This window comes from Bubalus bubalis, chromosome 13, assembly GCF_019923935.1.
Source record: "Bubalus bubalis isolate 160015118507 breed Murrah chromosome 13, NDDB_SH_1, whole genome shotgun sequence".
In the NCBI taxonomy this organism is placed as follows: Eukaryota; Metazoa; Chordata; class Mammalia; order Artiodactyla; family Bovidae; genus Bubalus; species Bubalus bubalis.
The window spans coordinates 85,115,609-85,138,041 of record NC_059169.1 but is presented as its reverse complement, the minus strand read 5'-3'; positions in this window follow the sequence as shown (position 1 = coordinate 85,138,041).

Here is a 22,433-nt window from a genome sequence, read left to right as displayed (position 1 = left end):
CATGAAAAGATGTTCAACATCATTAATAATTGAGAAATACAAATCAAAATTACAATAAATTATCACCTCACACTGGTCAGAGTGACCATCATCAATAAATCTACAAAAAATAAATGTTGGAGTGTGGAGAAAAGGACCCTCTAACACTGTAACCCTCTTATATTATTGTGGAAGTGTAAACTGATATAGCCACTATAGAGAACAGTATGGGGGTTCCTTAAAAATCTAAAAACAGAACTACTGTATGACTGTGCAATCCCACTTCTGGGCATGTACCCAGTGAAAATTATAATTCAAAAAGACATATAATTCAATGTTCATTGCAGCACTGTATACAATAGCCAGGATTTGGAAGCAACCTAAATGTCCATCAGCAGAGGAATAGATATACTAGATGTGACACACATATACAGTGGACTATTACTGTCTTAAAGAGAACAAAATTGTGTCATTTGCAGAGACATGGATGTAGCTAGAGACTGTCATACAGAGTGAAGTAAGCCAGAAAGAAATAAACAAATACCATATATTAACACATATATGCAGAATTTAGAAAGATGGTAGAGATGATCTTATTTGCAAAGCAGAAATAGAGACACACACGTAAGGAACATACATATGGATATCAAGGGGAAATGGGGGGTGGGGTGAATTGGAAGAATGTGATTGACGTATATACACTACTATGTATGAAATAGGTTACTAATGACAACCTACTGTATAGCACAGAAAAGTCCTTTGGTGCTGTGTGTTGATCTAAATGGGAAGTAAATCCAGGAAAGAGAGGATATATGTATGTGTATGATTGATTCACTTTGCTGAAGCAACTGTACTCCAATTAAAAAAAAAAAAAAAAAAGAATAAATAAACAAAAGTGGAAAAGAAAAAGTAACAGTCAACACCCAGCATACATTTATGGGTTGTCAACAACAGGGATTTCAGCAGGATCCTTTTTGCTTAAACAAATTAAGTTCAGTGAAACTGGTACGAACTCAAAGCTTTATCAGCAGCGTTCTACCATGAAGCAAATAACATTTTACAGGACTGAAGTTCTTATTCAACTGAGATGTACTTATGGTCTCAAATTCTTGATTGCTTTAATAAAATAACCTAAAGAAAAACCTGAAATAAAATAAATAAAAAACACTGTTGCTGTAGTTTGTACAGAATTACAATACAAATAATTAATTAATCAAATGGTTATTATATATCAATTAATTCAGTTCAGAATGCTCTCTCTATGCAATAGCTATACTGACAGAGAACCAACTTTAGTAAATTAAATTTTGCCTTTTAATATATTTGATAAAGTTCTATACTTAAAAAAAAAACAGAGTCTTATAAGTCTAAAATTAAAATTTTTTAAGTGGAGGGGCTTCTGAAGATTTCTGGGGTGTAATGGAGTAAGGCTCTGAGAGGGAGGCGCAGTGGCAGGACTTGATCTGGGGAGGTCTATCAACATCTCTCTCATCTCATCTCAATCACTGACAGAAAGAAAAACAAAGGGGGATTTGTTGTTCTTGTTGCAGATGATTCCTTGGAGTTATTTTTACTATCAACAAAGGCACAGAGAGAATTTCCAAGATGGTGGGAGAATAAGATGAGATCACTTTCCTCCCCACAAATACATCAAAAATTCATCTACATAAGAACAGCTCCTACAGAACGCCTTCAGAATGCTGGCAGAAAACATTCAACTTAGAAGAAGGCAAACCAATCTCATTAAAATGAGGTAAGGTAAAAGATAAAGCTTTTTTTTTTTTTTTTTTAATAGACAAAGGACTTCAGGATGGGTCTTGTGCCCTGGGGAGGGAGCTGTGAAGGAGGAAAAGTTTCTGCACACTCAGAAACTCCCTCACAGGTCAGGACAGGTGGAAACGTTGGAACCTCAGAGGAAGTGTAACAGCGGGTACTCAGAAGGCAAAGCAGAATTCACCACAGAGATTGTTGCTGAATATCTCTGCCCACCTGAAAAGTGGCTCACATGCTCTCACCTGGGTCAGAGAGTGAGGGTGGGATGCTGGGGCTCAGGTGGGGGTGGGGTGCCAAGGCTTAGTTTTGAGTGTCAGACACCAGAGAGAAAATGGGAGCTGACTGCCATGAAGATACTTTGAAGGGACCAGTAAGACACACCTGAGGAAATCCAGAGAAAAGACTGGGTGTCCCAGAGAGGAAAGATATCTTTATCGCCAGAACACTCTAACTCTGCATGTTCGCAGACAGTGGCTGTGTGCCCCAGCAGCTGCCAAAGTTGGCAAAATTAGTAGGAGCACCAGCAGTAGCATTAGAAGTGACTGCAGTTTACAATCCCAGAGGGGGAAATGTAAGCCACTAGCCACTGCCAAGTCAGGCAAAGTGCCTGAGGCAGCAGACAAAATGTAGCTGCTGTGGTCCTGACCCCAGGGCGGGAGCTGCCACCAGCCTGTGAGCAGGCGCAGGTTACTGCCCACACTTTACTGGGACCCTAAGCAGCTTGGCTCGGAGAAGGCAATGGCACCCCACGCCAGTACTCCTGCCTGGAAAATCCCATGGATGGAGGAGCCTGGTGGGCTGCGGTCCATGGGGTCGCTAAGAATCAGACATGACTGAGTGACTTCACTTTCACTTTCATGCATTGGAGAAGGACATGGCAACCCACTCCAGTGTTCTTGCCTGGAGACTCCCAGGGCCGGGGGAGCCTGGTGGGCTGCCGTCTAAGGGGTCGCAGAGTAGGACACAGCTGCAGTGACAGTAGTATTAGTAGTAAGCAGCGTGGCTCTTCCTAGGGACTCACAACTGGAGGCCAGATCCTCTCGTAGCGTGCATGGCCCCCTTCAGAGTGTAGCATGACCCATGAAGTCTCTACCACAGCAGGCACTTCCCTGTACATCCCAAATGTGGCTGTCATACCCTCCCTCTCCCCAGCCCAAGTGAGCAAGTGAGCGCTAATAACCCTCGGCCTTTGCCTCTCTTGCTTAGGCAGGTAGTGGACACCAGAAGGCGGCCTACAAGAAGAGCTGGGCCCAAATCCAGGGACTATCTGGCCAAAGAAGAGAAAGGTAATTATCTCCTGAAGCCACAGGTGCAGTGAATTAAATCCCCACAGTTTGAGACTGTGGACTTTCGGGGTAACTGTGGCCTTTGAGAGAAAGTATAAGCTGGAGTAAGGCCAGATCTGACACTGAGCTGACCCCTCACTGTCCACAACAGGTCCAGAGACCTTCCTAGAAATATTAGATGACTTTGGTGTGTATTTCTCTGGGTGTTCTGGGCTGTTGAGTGTTGGTTTCACCAAGTCTTGGAGCTTTGTCTTCTGTGCTGTGTGACCTGTGCCGTCTTGATGCTATAGCATAGGGTCAGGCCTGAACCCCAGAGGTGGAAGACCCAAGTTCAAGTCTTTGAACCACTACAGAACTCTTGATCCCATGGAACATTAATCAGCAAGAGTTCTCCCAAAGGCCTCCATTTCAACACCAAAGCCACTCAAAGTTTAGCAAGCTCCAGTGCCAGATGCCCCATGCCAATTCTTCAGCAAAACAGGTGCACAACTTGGCACAATAGCAGATGGGCTGCCCAAAGCCATATGAAACCTAAAGACACCCCAAAACATACTGCTGGACATTGCACTGCCCTTCAGAGAGACAAGATCCAGCTTTATCCGCCAGAACACAGGCACACATCTCACCAACCAAGAAACTTTCACAAGGCACTGGTCCAACCAACTCATGGGGGGAAGACTCCACATTTAAGAGAAACTATGACCTTACACCTGAAGAATGGAAACCCTAAACACAGTAAATAAAGCCAAATGAAAAGACAGAAATATGCAGAAGATGAAGGAACATGGGACAACCCATGAGGCAAAACAAATGAAGAGGAAATAACAGTCTACCTGCAAAGGAATTTAGAGCAATGTTAGTAAAGATGATCCAAGATCTTGAAAATAAAATGGAGGAACAGATAAATAGACTAGAGACACAGATCAAGAAGATAATAGAAATGTGTAACAAGGACCTAGAATAATTAAGAATAGACAATGAACAATGGATAACACAATAACTGAAATCAAAAACACCCTAGAGGAAACCAGTAGCAGAATAATTGAGGCAGAAAATGTATAAGTGAGTTGGAAGATATGATGGTTGAAATAACTAAAGCAGAGTAGAATAAAGAAAAAGGAATAAAAAGAAATGAGGACAGTTTCAGAGACCTCTGGGACAATATTAAGTGTAAAAACATTCAAATCAGAGGGGTCCAAGAAGAAGAAGACAAAAGGAAAGGATATGAGAAAATATTAGAGATTATAGTGGAAAAGTTACTGAATATGGTAAAGGTTTAGCCACCCAATTTTAGGAAGATCAGAGAGTTTCATACAGGATAAACCTAAGGAGAAATATGTCAAGACATATATTAATCAAACACTGTACCTCAGATCATGACTTCTTACTGCCAAATTCAGAATGAAATTGAAGAAAGTGGAGAAAACCACTAGACCAATCCCTTATGAGTATACAGTGGAAGTCAGAAATAGATTTAACGGACTAGATCTGACAGACAGAGTACCCGATGAACTATGGACGGAGGTTCATGACATTGCATAGGAGACAAGAATCAAAATAATCTGCAAGAAAAAGAAATGAAAAAAAAGCAAAATGGCTGTCTGAGGAGGCCTTACAAATAGCGGTGAAAAGAAGGGAAGCAAAAAGCAAAGGAGAAAAGGAAAGATATACCAATTTGAATGCAGAATTCCAAAGTATAGCAAGGAGAGATAAGAAAGCCTTCCTCAGTGATCAATGCAGAGAAATAGAGGAAAACAACAGAATGGGAAAGACTAGAGATCTCTTCAAGGAAATTAGAAATAGCAAGGGAACATTTCATGCAAAGATGGGCACAATAAAGGACAAAAATTGTAGGGACCTAACAGAAGCAGAGATATTAAGAAGAGGTGGCAAAAATACACAGAAGAACTGTACAAAAAAGGTCTTCACGACCCAAATAATCACGATGGTATAATCACTCACCTAGAGCCAGATATCCTGGAATGTGAAGTCAAGTGGGCCTTAGAAAGCATCACAAAGAACAAAGTTAGTGGAGGTGATGGAATACCAGTTGAGCTATTTCAAATCCTGAAGGAAGACGCTGTGAAAGTGCTGCACTCAATATGCCAGCAAATCTGGAAAACTCAGCAGTGGCCACAGCACTGGAAAAGGTCAGTTTTCACTCCAATCCCAAAGAAAGGCAATGCCAAAGAATGCTCAAACTACCACACAATTGCACTCATATCACACACTAGTAAAGTAATGCTCAAAATTCTCCAAGCCAGGCTTCAGCAATACGTGAACTGTGAACTTCCAGATGTTCAAGCTGGTTTTAGAAAAGGCAGAGGAACCAGAGATCAAATTGCCTACATCTGCTGGATCATGGAAAAAGCAAGAGAGTTCCAGGAAAACATCTATTTCTCCTTTATTGGCTATGGCAAAGCCTTTGACTGTGTGGATCACAATACACTGTGGAAAATTCTGAAAGAGATGGGAATATCAGACCACCTGACCTGACTCTTGAGAAATCTGTATACAGGTCAGGAAGCAACAGTTAGAACGGACATGGAACAACAGACTGGTTGCAAATAGGAAAAGGAGTACGTCAAGGCTATATATTGTCACTTTGCTTATTTAACTTATATACAGAGTGCATCATAAGAAACGCTGGGCTGGAAGAAGCACAAGGTGGAATCAATATTGCTGGGAAAATATCAATAACCTCAGATATGCAGATGACACCACCCTTATGGCAGAAAGTAAAGAAAAGGTAAAGAGCCTCTTGATGAAAGTGAAAGAGGAGAGTGAAAAAGTTGGCTTAAAGCTCAACATTCAGAATACTAAGATCATAGCATCTGGCCCCATCACTTCATTAGAAATAGATTGGGAAACAGTGGAAACAGTGGCTGACTTTCTTTTGGGGGCTCCAAAATCATTGCAGATGGTGATTGCAGCCATGAAATTAAAAGACACTTACTCTTTGGATGGAGAAGGAAATGGCAACCCACTCCAGTAGCCTTTCCTGGAAAATCTCATGGACAGAGGAGCCTGGTGGTCTGCAGTCCATGGGGTTACAAAGAGTCGGGTACGACTGAGTGACTAACACTAACACTAACTAACTACTCCTTGGAAGGAATTTTATGACCAACCTAGACAGCATATTAAAAAGCAGAGACATTACTTTGTCACCAAAGTCCGTCTAGTCAAGGCCATGGTTTTTCCTGTGGTCATGTATGGATGTGAGAGTTGGACTATAGAGAAGGCTGAGCACTGGAGAATTGATGCTTTTTATCTGTGGTTTTGGTGAAGACTCTTGAGAGTCCCTTTAACTGCAAGGAGATCCATCCAGTCCATCATAAATGAGACCAGTCCTGGGTGTTCATTGGAAGGACTGATGTTGAAGCTGAAACTCCAATACTTTGGCCAACTGATGAGAAGAGCTGACTCATTGGAAAATACCCTGATGCTGGGAAAGATTGAGGGCAGGAGGAGAAGGGGACGACAGAGGATGAGATGGTTGGATGGCATCACCAACTTGATGGACATGGGCTTGGGTGAACTCTGGGAGTTGGTGATGGACAGGGAGACCTGGCATGCTACGAGTCATGTGGTTGCAAATAGTCGGACATGACTGAATGACTGAACTGAACTGAACAAAAATTAAACATTAAGGACAGATATTAAAAGCAGTAAGAGAAAAGCAATGAATAACATACATGGGGATCCCCATGAGGCTAACAGCTGATCCTTGAAGAGAAACTCTGCATGTCAGAAGGGAATGACAGGATATACTTAAAGAGATGAAAGGGAAATACAATCAAGATTACTCCATTTAACAAGAATCTCATTCAGATTTGAAGGAGAAAATGACCACACTGACTGTAGCCCACAATGCTCCTCTGTCCAAGGGAATTTCTCGGCAAGAATATTGGAGTGGGTTGCCATTTCCTTTTTCAGTAGCATCATTCATTTCAATAATTACCTTAAATGTGAATGGACTAAATTCTATAAACAAAATACATAGATTGACTGAATGGATACAAACAAAAGACCCCTATATATGCTATCTACAAGAGACACTTCAGACCTACAGTTTGAAAGTGAGGCACTGGAAAAAGATATTTCATGCAAATGGAAATCAAAAGGAATTTGGAGTAGCTATACTCATATCAAATAAAATACACTTTTAAATAAAGACCTTTACTAAGAGACACAGAAGAACACTGCATAATGATGAAGGTTTAAATCCAATAAGAAGAAATAACAATTATAAGTATGTATGCACCCAACATGGAGAAGGAAATGGTAACCCACTCCAGTGTTCTTGCCTGGAGAATCCCAGGGATGGGGGAGCCTGGTGGGCTGCCGTCTATGGGATCGCACAGAGTCAGACATGACTGAAGTGACTTAGCAGCATGCACCCAACATAGGAGAACCTTAATACATAAGGCACATGCTAACTACCACTAAAGGGGAAATCAACAGTAACAAAGTAATAGTGAGAGACTTTAATACTCTACTCACACCAACAGATAGATCATACAGAAGTAAGATTAATAAGGAAACACAAGCTTTAAATGATACATTGGACCATTGAACCTAATTTATATCTGCAACACATTTCATCCAAAAACAGTAGATTGTGCTTTTTCTTTAAGTGTACACGGAACATTTTCCAGGATAGAACACATTTTGGGTCACAAATCAAGGCTTGACACTTTTTGTTTTAATTGAAATAATTTCAAACATCTTTTCTGACCACAATGTTATGAGGTTAGATATCAACTACAGGATTAATCTCTATACAAGCAACTCATGCAGCTCAATATCAGAAAAACAAACAAGCCAATCAAAAAGTGGGCAGAAAACCTAAACAGGCATTTCTCCAAAAAAGACATATAGATGGCTAATAATCACATGAAAAGATGCTCAACATTGCTCATTTTTAGAGAAATGAAAATCAAAACTATAATGATGTATCACCTCACATCAGTTAGATGTCTATCATCAAAAATCTGTAAAAAATTGATAGCTTACAGTGAATGATTCTTATCTCCAAAGAGGAAGATTTAGCTTTGGGACCAGGGAGCAGCTTGATCACTCAAGAGCTTTTGTGTAGCAGAGTTTTATTAAAGTATGAAAAGACTTCTGAGAAAGCTTCTGACATAGACATCAGAAGGGGATGGAGAGTGCCCCACTCTCTAATCTTAGCAAAGCTTAATACACTTTTATCAGACACACTCCCACAACATACATCTTAAGATAACAGGATTAGAACTAACCATAGAAAGATCTTACCAGACCCACTCCCACAGTATACAAGTTTTAAGATGACAAGATTAGTCAGAAGGTTCTTGTTAAGGAGAAACATATCCTCAAGCAAGATACATTGTTATATTGACTAAGACAAAGCAAAAAAAAGTAGGGAAAAAATTGTCCTTTTCTCCTTGAGAGCCTCAGACCCCTTTCTCCTTCTCAAGGGCCCTGGGCCCCTTTTCTCCTCCTTGGGGACCCCAGACTTCTTAAAAGCTACCTAGGAATTGACTCTCTCAAAATAAATGCTGAAGAGGATATGAAACAAAGAGAACAATCTTGCACTGCTGGTGAGAATGTAAATTGATACAGCCACTGTGGAGAACAGAATAATAATTCCTTAAAAAATTAGGAATAAAGCTGTCATATGAACCAGTAATCCCAGTACTGGGCATATACCCTGAGGAAATTATAATTTAAAGAGACACATGTATCCCCACTGAAGCACTGTTTACAATAGCTAGGGCCTAGAAACTATGTAGATGTCCACTGAAAGGAAAATGGATACAGAATTGATGGTGTATATATATATTTTTTTTTCAATGAAATATTACTCAATCATAAAAAGGAACACATTTGAGTCAGTTTTAATGAGGTGGATGATCCTAAAGCCTATTATACAGAGTGAAGTAAGTCAGAAAGAGAAAAGCAAACATCGTGTATTAATGCATATGTATGGAATCTGGAAAGATATTACAGGTTAAGCTTTTTGCAGCACAGCACTGGAGAAACAGACATGTAGATGAGACTTGTAGACATAGTGGAGGAAAAGAGAGAGAGGGATTAATTGAAAGAGTAATATCAAAACTTATACATTACCATATGTAAAATAGTTAGCCAGTGGGAATTTGCTGTATGATTCAGAGAGCTCAAATATCTGAACAACGCTGCAGAGGAACCTGGAATGTTAGGTCCATGAACCAAGATAAATTGGAAGTGGTCAAACAGAAGATGGCAAGAGTGAACATTGACATTTTAGGAATCAGAACTAAAATGGGTGGGGATGGGCAAATTTAAATTGGATGGCAATTATATATACTTCTAAGGGCAAGACCCTAGAAGAAATGGAGTAGCCCTTATAGTCAAAAGAAGAGTCTGAAATGCAATACTTGAGGGCAATCTCAAAAGTGACAGAATGATCTTAATTTGTTTCCAAAGCAAACCATTCAGTAACACAGTAATCCTAGAACATGCTTCAAACAGTAATGCTGAAGAAGCTGTGAATATCTGCAAGATGTTTTAGAACTAACATCCAAAGAAGATGTTCTTTTCATTAGAGGGGACTGGAATGAAAAATATGAGGTCAAGAGATACCTTGAGTAACAGTCAAGTTTGGCCTTGGAGTACAGAATGAAGCAGAGCAAAGGCTAGCTGAATTTTGCCAATAGAACACACTGGTCATAGCAAACACACTCTTCCAAAAACATAAGAGATGACTCTACGCAAGGACAATTTCAGATGGTCAATACTGAAATCAGATTGATTATACTCTTAGAAGCTGAAGATGGAGGAGCTCAATACAGTCAGCAAAAACAAGATTGGGAGCTGGCTGTGGATCAGATCATGAACTCCTTATGCAAAATTCAGACTTATATTAAAGAAAATAGGGAAAACCACGAGGCCATACAGGAAAGACCTAAATCAAATCTCTTATGATTAGACAGTGGAGATGACAAACACAAGACATTAGATTTTACAAACAGAGTGCCTGAAGAACTATGGATGGAGGTATGTGACATTGTACAGGAGGTGGTAATGAAAACTATCCCCAAGAAAAAGAAATGCAAGAAGGCAAAATGGTTTTCTGAGCAGGCCTTACAAATATCTGAGAAAAGAAGAGAAGTGAAAGGCAAAGGAGAAAAGGAAAAATATCCCCATCTAAGTGCAGAGTTTCCTAAGAATAGCAAGGAGAAATTAAGAAAGCCTTCCTCAGTGATCAATGCAAAGAACCAGAGGAAAACTTTAGAATGGGAAAGACTAGAGATCTCTTCAAGAAAATTAGAGATACCAAGGGAACTTTTCATGCAGAGATAGGTACAATAAAGGACAGAAACCATATAGACCTAACAGAAGCAGAAAGTATTAAGAAGAGATGGCAAGAATACATGGAAGAACTACACAAAAAAGAACCAGATAACCATGATGGTGTGATCACTCACCTAGAACATGATGTCCAGGAGTATGAATTCAAATGGACCTTAGGAAGCATCACTATGAACAAAGTTAGTGGAGGTGATGGAATTCCAGTTGAGCTATTTTAAAGCCTAAAAGATGAAGCTGTTAAAGTGCTACACTCAGCATGTCAGCAAATTTGGGAAACTCAGCAGTGGCCACAGAACTGGGAAAGGTCAGTTTTCATTCCAATCCCAAAGAAAGGCAATTCCAAAGAATGTTCAAACTACCACACAATTGCACTCATTTCACATGTTAGCAAGGTCATGCTCAAAATCTTCCAAGCCAGGGATCAATAGTACAGGAATGAAGAACTTCCATATGTTCATGCTGGATTTAGAAAAGGCAGAGGAACCAGAGATCAAATTATGAACATCCATTGGATTTTAGGAATAGCAAGAGAATTCAGAAAAACATTTACCTCTGCTTCATTGACTATGCTGAAGCCTTTGACTGTGTGGATCACAACGAACTGTGAAAAATTCTTAAAGAGATGGGATTAATAGATCACCTCACCTGCCTTCTGAGAAACCTGTGTGCAGGTCAGGAATCAAGTTAGAACCGGACATGAACAGCAGGCTGGTTCAAAATTGGGAAAGGAATGTGTAATGGCTGTATATTGTCATCTTGTTTATCTAACTTATATGCAGAGTACATCATGATTATGTAATGCTGGCCTGAATGAAACACAAGCTGGAATCAAGATTACTGGGAGAAATACCAATAACCTCAGATATGCAGATGATGCCACCCTTATGGCAGAAAGCAAAGAGGAACTAAAGAGCCTCTTGATACATATGAAAGAGTAGCATGAAAAAGCTGACTTAAAACTCCACATTCAAAAAGCCAGGATCTTGGTATCAAGTCCTCCTACTTCGTGCATATATATGCCGAAACAATGGGAACAGTGAAAGCCTTTATTTTCTTGAGCTCTAAAATCACTGAGGACAGTGACTGAAGCCATGAAATTAAAAGATGCTTGCTCCTTGGAAGAAAAGCTTTGACAAACATAGACAGCGCATTAAAAAGCAGAGACATTACTTTGCTGACAAATGTCTGTATAGTCTAAGCTATGCTTTTTCCAGTAGTTATGTTTGGATGTGAAAGTTGGACCATAAAGAAGGCTGAGTGCCAAAGAATTGATGCTTTTCAATTGTGGTGACTCTTGAGAGTCCCCTGTCCTGCAAGGAGATCAAACCAGTCAATCCTAAAGGAAATCAACCGTGAACATTAAGTGGAGGGACTGATGCTGTTGCTGAGGCTACAATACTTTGGCTACCTGATATGAAGAACCAACTCATTGGAAAATACCCTGATGCTGGAAAAGATAGAAGGCAGGAGTGGAAGGGGATAACAGAGGATGAGATGTTTGGATGGCATCACCTATCAGTGGACATGAGTTTAACCAAGCTCCTGAAGTTGGTGAAGGACAGGGAAGCCTGGCATGCTGTAGTCTATAGATTCTCAAGGCATTGGAGATGACTTAGTGACTGAACAACAACAACCTGGTCATTAAATGTTTTATTAATGGAAAAAGCTTAGATCTGTCAAAACTTTTTCCTGCCAATATTGAAATGAGTGTAATTTTATGCTTTTTCTATTAATATGATATATTGCATTCTTTTGGTTTTCATATATGAGCCAATAAAAAAATTCTGCATTTGTGAGATAGTCCCACTTGGTCACATTCTATAACCCTTTTCATATATTACTAAATTTAGTGTGTTAGCATTTTCTTGGGGATTTTTGTATCCATAATCATAATGGATACTGCTTTATAATTTTCATTTTGGGGAATGTCTTTGGTAAGAGTCATGGACCCTGCTGTCTTACTGAGGTCCAGGATACTCTCTTTAAGAGACAACTTTCACTTTATTCTATGGGTTTGTTTAAATACTAACATTCTACAATGATTAATTTAGTGGTCTTTTCCATGTTATTATTATTTTAGAGCACAAGTTAATTTACCCAGGTCTTTACTTACCATCTCAAAAGTCAGTTGCCTCCATTCTGTGTATTATTCTTCCAGTTCTCATTCTCTAGCTATCACTGGACCTGCATAGAACCTTTAAAACCATTTACATCACTCCTATCTTCTGAAAAGCTGCTGCCACTCCACTTCAGGCCTGGATTCTACATCATCTTTCATTAAAACTGTGTATGACATGAAAGTCAGAAACACTCATTTGTCAGAGTAATAAATAGAAGCCAAAGATTTTCATTGCTTATTAATCTTTTCTTTTTTTGTTTTGCATTTCCCTTTGCTAACCTCCATACCTTGAAGGTCAGATTCACATATCCATATCCCTGAGAAGTGTGTTTCAGTTTTCTAATCAGATAATCTCTCTATCATTGTTTTGTTCAAATATTTACTATATTTGTTGATATCTATTCCATCCTCCATACATCCATATTCTTAATCTGAAATTAGAATACTTCTAGGAACCAGCAAATTCTACAGGCCTGTGTTTTTTGCCCCAATTTTGGAAATTTTCGGCCATTATTCCTTCAACATGCACATGCACACACACACACACACACACACACACACACATATCCTCTCCTTTTGGGACTCTGATGGCCCAAATACTAATCTTTTATTATATTCCAATTCCTCTGAATCTCTGCTAATTATTTTTTTCATCTATTTTCTCTTTATTAATTTAGATTGAGTAATTTCTATTGTGCTCTTCAAATTCACTGTTTTTCCCCCCTCTGTCCTCTCTTTTTGCTGTTACACACATCCACTGAGTTATTTTAATTTTATGATCACAATATTTAGTTCTAAAATGGCCATTTGGCTCATCTTTACACATTCTATTTCTTTATTTACTTAGATTTTCTACTTTTTATTTGTTTCAAACATGTTTGCAATATTTATGCATTTGTTATAGGGCTTTAAAATTCTTGTTCTATAATTCTAATATCTGAATCCTCTTGCTGTCTGATGGTTCTTTTTCCATCCAGTTTGAGATATTCCTGGTTCATGTTACAATGAGTTATAATCCATGAAACTTGAGCACTTTTCATACTGTAATACTCTGTATCGTCTTTAAGTTTTTTTTTTTTTTTTTTTTTGTTTTTTTTTTGCTGGCTTCTCGTATTGCCTTATAGGTAAAAGGTGGGAAGTGCTAACCTTGTTACTGCCAGTTAGGGTGAAAGTTTGGACTCAGCCTCCTTGGACACCTAGAAATGAGGCACTCTGTTGTGGCAGCTGGGCTGCAGTATGAATTCAGACCCTACCATTGCCTAGTGGGACACTATCTGCGCGCTATCTTTAGCTGTGAGGGAGAGGGCTGGGGAGAGGGTCACCTCCTCACTGGTCCCACTAGACTCCGCTGACACTGGAGTCATGCTGCTGCTGGAGTCATGAAGCTTTCTATTCAAGCTGGGATGAGTTGCTCCCCACTCAGTCTTCTCTAGCATCACCCTGGCAGTGAGTTGAATCATCTTGCTACAGCCTGGCAAGAGTGGAAGTCTAGGTTCAACACTTGGCCTTTGCTGGGATGCAGTTGCAACTTGGTCTGTGGTAGTCACCCAGAAAAAAAGTGGTTAAAAGTCCCCTGTCTTGTTTAGCTGCCTCTTTCTTGGTCTTTTGGCCACAGACACAGGCTTTTGAGAGGATTATTGTTGACATCTGTTGGCATTTCCAGGCTGCCAGCTTCTTCATGATATAGTCATGAAGTTACACAAAAATCTAGGGAACTCATTACCATCATCCCTTGGATCTTGAGCTCCTTAGCTGGCCTGACTTAATCTCTCCAGCTTTCTGGGTAATCTTAAATTTGTTTTACATATATTTTCTAGGCCTTTTAGCTTTTCTTGGTGAGAAGTACAGAAAAAAGTAGGTATAGCCTGTTTCTAGATGGGAAAGTTATCTCAGATCTGTCCATCAATATTTCCCTAACGTTTTGCATAGTGACTCCCAGGTAATAAATTATTGACAAATAATTGTTAAATGAATGATTTAATAGCAAAATTTTGTATTTGTTATTTTGGAAATTCCTGGACTCAGTTCAACTCAATTCTGTTTCAGGAACACTTGAGGTTTTCAGAAAACAGAATCTCATTTGAATGGAGGTATCACTGAATTTATTTAGAAAAAAATATAATTCCTGTCACAATATTTTATTCAAATAAAATATTTGATTTGGGGGAAAAAAGCAATTTTCTGTTGTTGCTGGCATCATTTGCATTTGAAAATCCCCTAAAACATTTTACTCCTTAAACTTATTATTCTTTGTTTTGCTGATTTACAGTTTCTAAATAATTTAGAGAATGTACTTTGTAATTAAGAACATTCTCATTCACATATGCAAATTCTAATGACTACTTGTTATGATCTTGCTATTTTTAATAGCATATGTACTGTTGGGCTGAAATTTCTCAAAGATCAGACCAATTTTAATAGCTTAGTGTTCTTTTTATAATTGTCTGAATCATTACTTTTTGTTTACCATTGGGTGAATGCTGGTTATTTTCTTTAATATTATGGTGTGTATAGGATATGACATAAGCACCTTGGCACTTAATGATGGAATGAACAGTTGTACTTTAGAGGCTCTATAGTCCTGAGAATCCAAAATGGAATTTATTTAAAAGAATTCTCCAGTGGAGATGCTTTGACAAGTAGGGCCTTGATTGTGGCATTATTTCATCCCTCAGCTCCTATAACCAGTTTTAGACTAATTTAAACCTTTCAAATGCTATTCTTAGTGTTTCCATTGAACAAATCAATTAAACCAAGTTCAGTTAAGGTAACTTTGCTTTCAACAGAAATAATTTGCCAGAAAATAATGTGGTTACAGTGGTTATGCTGAAATTAAGGCAACAAAAAATGCAATTATATATATTCAGGTGATTTTAAGACCAAATAAACATTGTTATAGGAGGACATCTATGAGGCATCATTAATGATGTAGTAAAGAGTAACATACCAAATGGAACCACAGCCATTTTTCACTCTACAAATAGAGAAATAGAAGAACAAACACAATTTTTCTAACAATCTTAAAACAGTGGCATGAAAATTATTTGAAATTTTAAAATATGTTTAATAGATGTTACAGAGTTAGCACATTTATCCAGAGCTTTCAGTAGCCCTAAAGGTATTCCATCCCAATTTATAATAAGTGAAACTCAGAGAAGTTAAAGCAAATTTCCCCTGTCACCTTGGTAATAAATGTTTCAATCTAGGCCCGAAGGCTTCAGGTCTCTTGAATTTCAGAGTTTGTGTTTCATTATTCATCATTCTTTGTCACATCTTAAAATTTGGAAGTCCTTATTGTTTATAATCGGAGAAGGCAATGGCACCCCATTCCAGTACTCTTGCCTGGAAAATCCCATGGACAGAGGAGCCTGGTAGACTGCAATCCATGAGGTTGCTAAGAGTCAGACACGACTGAGCGACTTCATTTTGACTTTTAACTTTCATGCATTGGAGAAGGAATGGCAACCCACTCCAGTATTCTTGCCTGGAGAATCCCAGAGACGGGGGAGCCTGGTGGGCTGCCGTCTATGGGGTCGCACAGAGTCGGACATGACTGAAGCGACTTAGCAGCAGCATTGTTGATAATAATGATGTTTTTTCTCAGATTCTGGCTCATGATTTCTGTAAGTAATCTTAGTGCTCTGATCCCTCCCTTCACTAGCCAAAGGATACGCTATTATATTTCATCAACTCTAAGACGTCATCTACTGTAATAGACAAAGGTTTCAATGGGCCCTCAAGAAAAAAATATACCCTGGCATTGAATTTATATACATCATTGATTGTGGAATATAGTCAGATTTCATAAATATCAGCATGTAAAAATATGTCTTGGAGTCAATAAAATATGATTGATGTCTGGCCTTATCACAACACTGTTTATCTATGCAATACTGTGCAGGGTAGTAGGGAGAGAGGAAGAGAAGGAGTTGCCAAAAGACCATTTACTTTGTCTGAGTAATTTCTCCAACAGAAGCAGATATTCAGAATGTTATGTTGACATGACAGCCAAGAAGATCATAATAAAAGAGTTTACTGGAAGAAGTGCCGCCTTATGGTTATAAGAATTGTATCCTTGAGTCCTTACTTGAATGTTAGGTTTCTACTATGCATCTGCCTCTCTTCATTGATTCCATGCCTTTTGGGATGTCAACACTCTTACTGACAAATTAAAACATATACTCTTACAATAAACTTTCCCATTTGAGTAGAATCATATGAATTCCATCATCACACTTGAATTCTCATTTGATAAGAATGAATCACTGGAAGTTTTCCTCCTTTGAAAATCAAAGTAGTATAATGTGACAAGAAGAGAATTTTAATGACACTTCCTTGGTCTACCTGCAACATACACGGTATATGGTCAGGCCACTCAAGATGGCCTTGAGAGAGCAAGCTGTTCTCTTGTTCTCAGTACACTCCCTGCTCGACCAGGGCCTGCTTCACTTTCACCCTGCTTACTTGACTGACCTTTTTACATACTTACCCCCAGCACCAGCTAGTGATTGTTCTTAATAAAGAAACAGTGAGAGGAATATCCTCTGCTAGCTACTCTGGTAACCAAACAGCCAACCTGATGTAATTCCCACTGTAATTTGAAATTCCCTCTTTTCTGCCTGGAGTAAGACTGCTGCTATGTCCTTCCCATCATTGGCCATACAGAGTGAGGTGTTGCTCCAGGACATTGCTTCAGACATGTAAGAGTCCTCATTCATTAAACCACTGATGTCTTCATCACTAATGCTGGGCTCTCTCTTCAAGCTGGCAGATCTGTAGGGTGCAGCCCAAAACATGAACAGTACAGAGCAGAACAAACAGAGCTGCTATAGGGAAAACTGCAGTGTTCTTTTGGTTGCAAAATCCAGACCGTGAATTGTAAATATTTAGTCAGTATCCAATCATGTTATTGATGGGACTAAATACACTGTTTTCTATATTTTTTAAGACCAAATTAATCTTATAGAGGAAAACAACAGAATGGAAAAGACTAAAGATCTCTTCAAGAAAATTAGACATACCAAGGGACCATTTCATGCAAACATGGGCTCAATAAAGGACAGAAATGGTATGGACCTAACAGAAGCAGTAGATATTAAGAAGAGGTGGCAGAATACACAGAAGAACTGTACAAAAAAAGATCTTCACGACCCATAAAATCATGATGGTGTGATCACTCACCTAGAGCCAGACATCCTGGAATGTGAAATCAAGTGGGCCTTAGAAAGCATCACTATGAACAAAGCTAGTGGAGGTGGTGGAATTCCAGTTGAGCTATTTCAAATCCTGAAAGACGTTGCTGTGAAAGTGCTGCATTCAATATGCCAGCACATTTGGAAAACTCAGCAATGGCCACAGCACTGGAAAAGGTCAGTTTCATTCCAATCCCAAAGAAAGGCAATGCCAAAGAATGCTCAAACTACCACACAATTGCACTCATCTCACATGCTAGTAAAGTAATGCTCAAAATTCTCCAAGCTAGGCTTCAGCAATATGTGAACCATGAACTTCCAGACGTTCAAGCTGGTTTTAGAAAAGGCAGAGGAACCAGAGATCAAATTGCCAACATCTGCTGCATCATGGAAAACGCAAGAGAGTTCCAGAGAAACATCTATTTCTGCTTTATTGACAATGCCAAAGCCTTTGACTGTGTGGATCACAATAAACTGTGGAAAATTCTGAAAGAGATGGGAATACCAGACCACCTGACCTGCCTCTTGAGAAATTTGTATGCAGGTCAGGAAGCAACAGTTAGAACTGGACATGGAACAACAGACTAGTTGCAAATAGGAAAAGGAGTACGTCAAGGCTGTATATTGTCACCCTGTTTATTTAACTTATATGCAGAGTACATCATGAGAAACCCTGGGCTGGAAGAAGCACAAGCTGAAATCAAGATTGCTGGGAGAAATATCAATAATCTCAGATATGCAGATGACACCACCCTTATGGCAGAAAGTGAAGAGGAATTAAAAAGCCTCTTGATGAAAGTGAAAGAGGAGAGTGAAAAAGTTGGCTTAAAGCTTAATATTCAGAAAACAAAGATCATAGCATCTGGCCCCATCATTTAATGGGAAATAGATGGGGAAACAGTGGAAACCGTGTCAGACTTTACTTTTTGGGCTACCACTGCAGATGGTGATTGAAGCCATGAAATTAAAAGATGCTTACTCCTTGGAAGGAAAGTTATGACAAACCTAGATAGCATATTCAAAAGCAGAGACATTACTTTGCCAACAAAAGTTCGTCTAGTCAAGGCTATGGTTTTTCCAGTGGTCATGTATGGATGTGAGAGTTGGACTGTGAAGATAGCTCAGTGCAGAAGAATTGATGCTTTTGAACTGTGGTGTTGGAGAAGACTCTTGAGAGTCCCTTGGGCTGCAAGGAGATCCAAGCAGTCCATTCTAAAGGAGATCAGCCCTGAGAGTACTTTGGAAGGAATGATGCTAAAGCTGAAACTCCAGTACTTTGGCCACCTCATATGAAGAGTTGAATCATTGGAAAAGACTCTGATGCTGGGAGGGATTGGGGGCAGGAGGAGAAGGGGACGACAGAGGATGAGATGGCTGGATGGTATCACCGACTTGATGGACATGAGTTTGAGTGAACTCCAGGAGTTGATAATGGACAGGGAGGCCTGAAGTGCTGCGATTCATGGGGTCGCAAAGAGTTGGACACGACTGAGCCACTGAACTGAACTAAACTGAATCTTAATATGTTCAGTTATCATAGAGTTAGTGTGAATAATGCCTTTGAGGATGTAGCCAAAGATGAAGAAGGCAGGATATGAATCAAAGTCTCCCTGACTCCAGATCTCTCATTCTTAAATGTGATGCTATATTTTCCCCTAGGATATTGTGCTTTCAAGATCTCTAACTTTGTCATGTAGGAATTAACATGTTCTAGGACATAGGGAAGACACAATGGTTGACATAGAATAATATAGGTTGGAACTTAACATTTCTGAGGCAGGGGCAAGCTACCTCCTTATTCAGATCCAAAAACCCATTTTCAACGGCTGCAAATGGAGAGCTGTCTTCCAACAGTGATAAAATAATACATAATATGACTCTTTAGTATAGTCTATGTGTTATGCTCACTAAAATATCAAATGATGGTATGAAGGTACTTGCTAGGATCCTCAGTATCCCTGGCTCTGGGCAAAGAAGTATTGGGCAGGAGGGTCTTTCACTGCTGATGCTTCTCACACTAACCCCTGCCCTCAGTAATGGTGCCCCCTTCTTAGCCTTGACCTCCTCTGACAGCAACCCCTTCTCCTCTTCTCATTCCAGTCAAAGGCAGAGTGGCTCTGCTTTCCCTGAATTATCTACCAACCTCTTCCTATAATATCACTAATTATAGTTTTCTTTTGATTCCCCAAAGACTATTGTGATAGAGGTCCAAAAGCTGGGCACTGCTGTCTATCTCCTGAAATTGTAGCAACCTTAATTCTCCTAGATCCAGTGTGGACACTTTTGTTTATTAAGAAAAGGCTCATAAGCAGAGGAGAATGAAATGTCAAAAAAGACACAGGATATTCTTTTAATAATTATCTTTCTACCTTCTCACTTCTCAATCCTTGGGTTGAGAAGTCTCCCTGGATTCAGAAATGGCACCCCACTTCAGTATCATTGCCTGGAAAATCTCGTGGGCAGAGTAGTCTGGTGGACTATAGTCCATGGGGCCACAAAGAATTAGACACAACTGAGCAACTGAGCACCATTTCTCTAGTGAATGCTGAGTTTCCCAAATTATCTGCAATCCCATCTAGGTGTTTTGTGCCCTAATTCTTTCCAAAATGGGGGACATAAATAAAACTTCTAACTTGAATCTGATTGGAAATATATAATTAAATTTCTCCTGAATCATAACAGTGATTAAAGGTCCTATTATTTGGAGATATTCAAAAGATAGGATATGGATATCTTTGGGCATATCCTCTACCTTGAGAGGATTCAGACTCATAGGCCTAAGGTGAATATTCTACCCACTACTCCAAGTTATTATTATAATTCCTTCATTCTGACTATGGTTTGACTTCCCATTTTGCTCAAGAATAAGTCATTGTTTTTTAACCAATGATAAAAGAAAGTCCCTACCACATTGTTTGACAGGTCTTAACAGAATGTAGGATATATTTTACTTCAAATGTCCTCCTATACTAGTAGACCTTTCCATCAATTGTTTTTGAACAAAGACCACAGCAGTTGGGCCATCATTTTCTGCCTCGGTCTATGAGGCTATTTTTTGTTGTTCTTGTTGTTTTTGTTGTTCATAGAATTGCTAAAATTAAATTTAAAAATTAAAATTAAAATTAAAGACAGTCTTCCCAGGTGGTCCCATGTTAAAGAATCCACCTGGAAATGCAGGAGAAGCAGGAGACCAGGGTTTAATCTCTGGGTTGGGAAGATTCCCTTAAGGAGGAAATGGCAACCCACTCCAGTATTCTTGCCTGGAAAATCCCATGAACAGAGGAAACTGGCAGGATGCAGTTCATGGGATTGCAAAAGAGTCAGAGCAAGTGACTCTGTGTTGCTCAGCAACACAACTGAGCAACTGAATATAGGCTAAATTAAGGACAATTAATTTCAAAAAGGAGAAAATAAAGAGGAAAACTGTAACTCAAGAGTAATATATACTTTTCTTCTCTCTCCATGAATGAGATGTTTACTATGTTCACAGTGGAACTGAATGAACTACAGTCTTTCCAGGAAAGATCTAGAGAAGAGTTACATTATGTGAAATTAAAACAAAACATGTGAGGGGCAAGGGAAATGAATGAAGGTGGTCAAAAGGCACAAATTTGCAGTTATAAAATTAAATAATTCCTTGGGATGTAATATATGGCATGGTGACTGTAGTTAATAATACTGTTAATATATTGTGTATTTGAAAATTGCTAAGAGAGTAAATCTTATAAGTTCTCATTGAAAGAAAAGGAAATTTGTAATGTGTACTGTATCAGTCACTCAGTTATGTCTAACTATTTAAGATCCCATGACTTGTAGCTGCCAGGATACTCTGTCCATGAAATTCTCCAGACAAGTATACTGGAGTGGGTAGCCATTCTCTTCTCCAGGGTATCTGCCCTACCCAGGGATCTAACTTGGGTATCCTGCATTGCAGGCATATTCTTTATTATCTGAGTCACCAGAGAAGCCCATATCATGTGATGGTTGGTGTTAATTAGACTTATTACAGGGACCATTCACAATACACAGAAATATCAAATTACTATTTTGTACACCTGAAGCTAACATAATCTTTTATATCAATTATACCTCAATTGAAAAAGCAGTATATTATTATTATTTGAGATAGTTCATTATTAATTCATGACATTGTGCCCAAATCTCAGAGTCCAAATATATCCTTCATGAGAGTTGCATGGAAAAGAAAATTCAAAATATTCAAAATGTGGAAATTATAGATATACCTGATGACGTGTATTAGTACACTACCCTAAATTCTATGTTTCTTGTAATATGGAGTCACTAGTTCTCTATGTTAGACTTGAGGACTAAGAGTTATCAAATATCAGTGGCTTTCAAGATAAAATTTAAAAAGGCTTTCTTACAAGTTAAAAGTATGGAGTTTTATCAATTGAAATGATATCACAAGTATTTTAGAAACTCTGCTCCTTTCTAGAAATGATTGGAAAAAGAAAGCATAATGAAATATTAGCCTATTTAGGTTAGTGTTTTTGGAAAAAAACATGAACTAACACTTTAATGCACTAATTTCTTAAAAGGGCAACAGTTGATGTTGTCCTTGATGAAGAAAGCCATACCATTCTTCTCAGTTTAAATAAACTTTAAACAGGCTTTTCCCAGACTTTAGGTCTCTGATTATCCTCTTTTTAGATTATTTAATTTAGAAAATTTATAATTGTGAATTTTTCCTCTGTCAGTTTGAGATACTCTAAAATACTTCTTGTCGGT